This window comes from Artibeus jamaicensis, unplaced genomic scaffold, assembly GCF_021234435.1.
Source record: "Artibeus jamaicensis isolate MK-2021 breed Jamaican fruit bat unplaced genomic scaffold, CSHL_Jam_final contig_723, whole genome shotgun sequence".
Classification (NCBI taxonomy): Eukaryota; Metazoa; Chordata; class Mammalia; order Chiroptera; family Phyllostomidae; genus Artibeus; species Artibeus jamaicensis.
The window spans coordinates 2,301,056-2,306,957 of record NW_026521938.1 but is presented as its reverse complement, the minus strand read 5'-3'; positions in this window follow the sequence as shown (position 1 = coordinate 2,306,957).

Sequence of the window (5,902 nt, the reverse complement as noted above, 5' to 3'; positions counted from 1 at the left end):
GTTTCTGCTCTTTATATTTTTTCTTTTTCTTGGTTTAATTTTCTTTCTTTTTTTCTGGCTTCTTGAAATAGAAGTTTAGGTCACTAATTTTAATCCTTCCTTTCTAATGTTTATATTTATAGGTACATATTTTCCTTTAAGTTTTACTTTAACTGCGTCCTGCACATTTTCATAGGCAGTATTTAGCCATAATGAAAATACAACATACGGAACTGATTTCTGGATTCATGAAGTGCATTGTTTAATTTCCAAATATGAGGAGAATTCTGTTATCAGTGTATACATTAATTTCATTGTAGACAAAGGAGCTCTTATGTATGAATTGTTCTGTTAAATTTATTGAGAAATGTTTTATGACACAGCATATGGTCTGTTTTGATAAATGTGTATTCTACTCTTGTTGGGCGTAGTGTTCAATTCGTGGCAGTTCATTTATGTTCTTGTGTTGCACACACATTATTCTTATTGTCTGGTTGTTCCATCAGCTACTTAAAAAGCAATATTATTATTAGTGTTAAATCTCCAACTATGACTTGTATATATACATTTTTCCTTTTTTAAATTTTTGCTTCATGTATTTTGAAACTGTGTTATTGAGCTTATTATCATGTTAGATTATGTCTTCCTGTTGAACATACCCTACCACTGAGATATTCTTTTTCTCTGGTAACACCTTTTGCCTTGTTTCTCTACCTCTCCTTCTCCCTCCCTTCCCCTTGTATCACAATGTGGTACTTTGCTTGTATCACATTGTATCTTTTTCTTGATCTTTACTTTCTTTTTAAAAAAGATTTTATTTATTTTTTTAGACATAGGGGAAGTGAGAGAGAAAGAGAAGAAGAGAAACATCAATGTGTGGTTGCCTCTCATGGGCCCCTCACTGGGGACCTGGCCTGCAACCCAGCCTTGTATCCTGACTGGGAATCAAACTGGAGATTTTTTGGTTCACAGGCCAGCGCCCAATCCACTGAACCACACCAGCCAGGGCTATTTTTACTTTCAACTTAATTGTTGAAATGTTAAAGTAGCTCTCCTGTAAGTAGCATTTAGTTGGGTTTTGTTTGTAATCCATTTCAGCAATCCTATTATTTAATTTGACTGTTTACTAAGTTTGTATTTAGCATATAATTATTGATGTGTTTAGGTTTATGTCTACCATGTTGTTATTTTCTTTTTGTTTCATCTGGTCTTTGTTCCTTTGTTTTTCCATTCTGTCTTTTGTATTAATTTGATATTGTTTATTAATCCATTTTATCTCTTAGTTTCTTCTTAGCTTTATATTTTTGTAATATCATGTAATCTTATGTCTTATTTGCTCTAAGGTTAACAATAAATATTTTATCATAATCAACCTAATGTTAGTATTATGTCATTTAATGTACAATGTAAGAACTTATATTGATATGATTGCAATGTTCCCTATTTTATTTTTATTTCTGTATATTTTATTTACAGAAATATTTTGTATTATATTCTGTAATATTCTGTTGTTACTGCTTTATATAGTCAACAACATATAGAAGGAATTTTGTGCAATATTTTTTCATAATGAATTAGTCTTTTGCTTGCTCTTAATTTCTTTCTGCAGCTCTAGGCTTCTACCTTTGATCATTTCCATTCAGTCTGAAAAATACGCTGCATCCCAAGGAGCTTTTTGATAAAGTCTGTCATCATTTTAAATTCTTAGCTCCTTTTGGGCTTCCTTGTTCTGTCATCCTGGGCTGAGTCAGGTTCCCACTTGTATTTCAGTTCTCTCTGAAGGACAGTTGAAGCTCATGACTTGTCCTTAAGCGGCGAGCAGAGAGGATGTAGCAGGACAACTTCATGAAATGAGAGATGACGGCTCAGGTCCTATCTCTGGGATTGGTGCTTCAGACCCACAATGCCTATGACCCTTTACTGTTTTTTGTTACTGTTACTGAGTTTTTTTGATAAGTCTTTAATATGTGCTTGGTTAAAAAAAGTTATACTTTAAAACTGGGAATTTAGTTTTTATGTATATCTTTCCCTCAGAGAGACTGTCATTTAGAATGGTTTCTCCAGCTGTACTTACCATAACAACTGAAGTATGTAATGAAATGATTAAAAACATGAGGTCAGATGTCAAAATCATAAGATTTTTTCTGTAGGTTGTTGCCCTTGAACAGTAAACACCTATTAGGATGAGGTCTACATTATTATTGTACATGGCTTCTCTATTCTCAGTTCAAATTACCTAATTCAGTATTTAGTATATGCCAAGGGACCTTTGTCTAACAGATATTACATACCAGGTTTCAGTGCTCCACAAACATCACCACATATTACTTCTGCTATGATATTTCTCTGCTGATCAGGTTCCAGCTTTCTAAGTTAAATTATATATCAGTAATTTCTCCTCAAGATCCCATCTCCATTACCCAGATTGAGTTTGAGGCAGACATTTACAATAATTGACCCTTTATTTATGAGTATCAACCATTACTTGGTGATTTTACAACTGTAACTCTCAGAGGGTTACCTTAGTCTACCAGAGTTTGGATGTTGCCTTACTGCCACTGTAGAGCAGTAGCAATAAAAATTGCCTGTAGATAAAAAAATTAATAGAAAAATTTCTAGGAAATACATGTACATACCTACACTCCTATTGTTATGGTTGGTGCTGTTTGCAAGGATAATGGTGGGAGGAGAGAGGCTTCTAGGTAGAAATATAAAACTTTTTTTAGATTTTATTTATTTATTTTTTTAGAGAGAGGGGGAGGGAGAGAAACATCATTGTGTAGGAGAGGTTGCCTCTCACGGGACCTGCCCCACAACCTGGACATGTGCCCTGACCGGGACTCCAACTGGTGACTTCGGTTTGCAGGCTGGTGCTCAATCCGCTGAGCCGCACCAGCCAGGGTGACATAATCCTTTAAAACCAAGGCTATGGAGACAGTTGATAGAAACCAATAATAGTAAGGAATATTGGTGAAATGGTATAGTGAAATAAAACAGGATAGTGAGGTAGAAAGTGAGGAGAAAACGGTTGGGAGGTCAGGGAAGGTCTCTCAGAGGAGGTGAGCTGGAGGTCATGATGTAAATAAGGAGAAGAAGGGGAACCGTTGCTGACCCCTAAGATTTTTGGATCAAAGGAAGGTCCTTGGATAGGTAGCAGCTGTGCATTCATTGGAGAAATGGTCATAAAGAGCGAGAACTAAAGAAATATGAAAGAAAACAGGACAAATGCCCTGGGTAGTATAGCTCAGCGGATTGAGTGCTGGCCTGTGAACCAAAAGGTCACTGTTTCAATTGCCAGTTAGGGCACATGTCTCGGTTGCTGGCCAAGTCCCTGGTTTGGGGGGGTGGTATGTGAGAGTCTACCAATCTAACTTTCTCTCACACATTGATGTTTCTCTCCCTCTCTCCCTCCTTTTCCCTCTCTCTAAAAATGGATAGATAAATAGTCTAAACAAAATTCTTTGAAAAAAGAAGTCACCATCAACTGAAGCCATTTCTGGTGAAGAACTGCCAAGCAACATGAGCCTGGTAAGATTCACAACAGATGGCTCCTGGAGTTGTACTCTGGCAGGTGACTGGGAACCCGAGGATGAATCAGAAAAGCAGAAGGAACACAATGGACGTATTGGGCCAGTGGAATATAAACAAGGGCAATAGTGACCCTTGTTTATATTCCACAGGGATATGGGAAAATGCTGATATGGGACAGGGATTGGGAAAATGCTGAAGTTGTCAGAAAATGCAGCTTCAATTCAGACTGTATTTCTTCACAGAGAATTCTTATCAAAGAACATTTCCATCAGGTTGACTCAGGAGTTCTGTCTTAGGTCATGAGAACTAATAGTGGGGAGAAACCCTATGAATGTAATGAATGTGGGAAAAGCTTTAACAAGCTTCCATCTCTTATTCATCATCAGAGTAATCATGGTAGAGAGAAAGCCTATGAATGTGGAAAGTCTTTCCAGCAGAGACTCCACCTCATATTACACTAGAGAATTCACACTGGTGAGAAATCTTATGAATGTGATATATGGGGAAAATCATGTAGCCAAAATTCTTATCTTAATGTGCATCACAAAACTCCTACTGGAGAGAAACTGTATAAATGTGGAAAATGTGGAAAATCCTTCAGTGGGAAGTCTAATTTTAGTGTGCATAAGAGAACACATACTGAACAAAAACTTCACAAATGTGGCAAAGCCTTCAGTGATTGCTCATCATATCGACAGTGCGAGAGGACACATACAGGACAGAAACCACAAATGTAGTGAATGGAAAAGCCTTCAGCCCCAGCTTTCACCTGACAGTTCACAAGAGAATTCATACTGGCGGAAAAACATATAAATGAAATGAATGTGGGAAAACTTTCAGTTTTCATTTATATTTCACTCAACCAGACAGAACATATGTTGGAGAGAAACTATCAATGTCATCAGTCTGGGAAAGCTTTCAGTCAAGGTTCTAACTTTATACCAGAGGGGAAATACTACACATTTCATTTTAATGATAAATGCTATACAATTACATTTAGATTTTGTCATTTTGGGCCCATTCCCAGAGAAGGGCTGAACCTGGGCGGCATCTGATGCCTTGGGAAACTGCCAGTGAAAAACATTACTAAGATCAAAACTCACTTCGATGCTAGTGAATATGATCAACCAGTGTGGGAAAGGCTGTTGCTGAGAAGTCAAAATAGATTGATGATATATCATTAAATGATAATGTACAATTTCAAAATGCCTGAGAGCCAGAGTTTATTATTCCCCTAGAAAATTAGGGGTGCCAGAGTGACAGAGTTTATTATTCCAGCTAGAAAATTAGGCTGCTCCTGATTTGTTTCAGGAAGTCACTATAAACTATAATTATGAACATCATGTGAAACATGGTAAGCATCTATAATGTGTAGTAAAAGGTGCAGAATTATGGCTATGTTACCTTACATTACATGTGCATTTGGACATGGGCTTAAAAAGGAAACACAAAAATGAATGTATGTCATTAATAAGAGTCTTGGAATACTGTGTAATTGTTTTTACATTTCTCAAAATTTCTATAATTTTACAATAAATTAAAAAATGGGAGTGGGATATAAGGGAACTACATGGTAATGGAAGAATACAATAAAAATAATTTTTAAAAAAGACAAAGGAGAAAGAAGTAGAACAAATGTCAGTCTGAATCATTAGAAATTGATGCACTAAGGTAACAAAAATAAATAGAAATGGGTTTAGTGGTCAACATAAAAATTTAGAAAAAATTATTTCTAATCAAAGCAGAGGAAAGGTTATAAGATAAAAAAATACATGGTAAAAGGTGACTGAGAAAAACAAACTAAATGATCACAAGAAGCTTTGTTAACATTGGGAATAAAAGGAAATAAACACAAAACAATATCAAAAATTTTGTATATTTTTGTGTACACTTGAAAACTTAGCTGAAAAGACATTATTCTAGGAAAATATAAACTGACCGAAGAAGACACAGAAAATCTAAATAGACTAAACATTTTGGATTAAATTGAAAAAGTTCTCAAAGACTTACTCTACAATAAAATTCTAGGCCCAAACTATTTTACCAGTGAATTTCACTTTAAGAAATACAAACTTTTTTTTAAAGATTTTATTTATTTATTTATCTTTAGAGGGGAAGGAGAGAGGGAGAGAAACATCAATGTATGGTTGCCTTTTGTGCATCCCCTACTGGGAACTGGCCTGCAGGGAACCAGCCTGCAACCCAGGAATATGCCCTGACTGGGAATCAAACCACAATCCTCTGGTTCACAGGCCTGTGCTCAATCCACTGAGCTACACCAGCCAGGGCTTAGAAATACAAACTTTTGGCCCTGGCCAGGTAGTTCAATTGGTTAGAGCGTCATCCCAGTTTGCCAGGGTTATGGCCAGGACACATACAAGAAGAACCAATG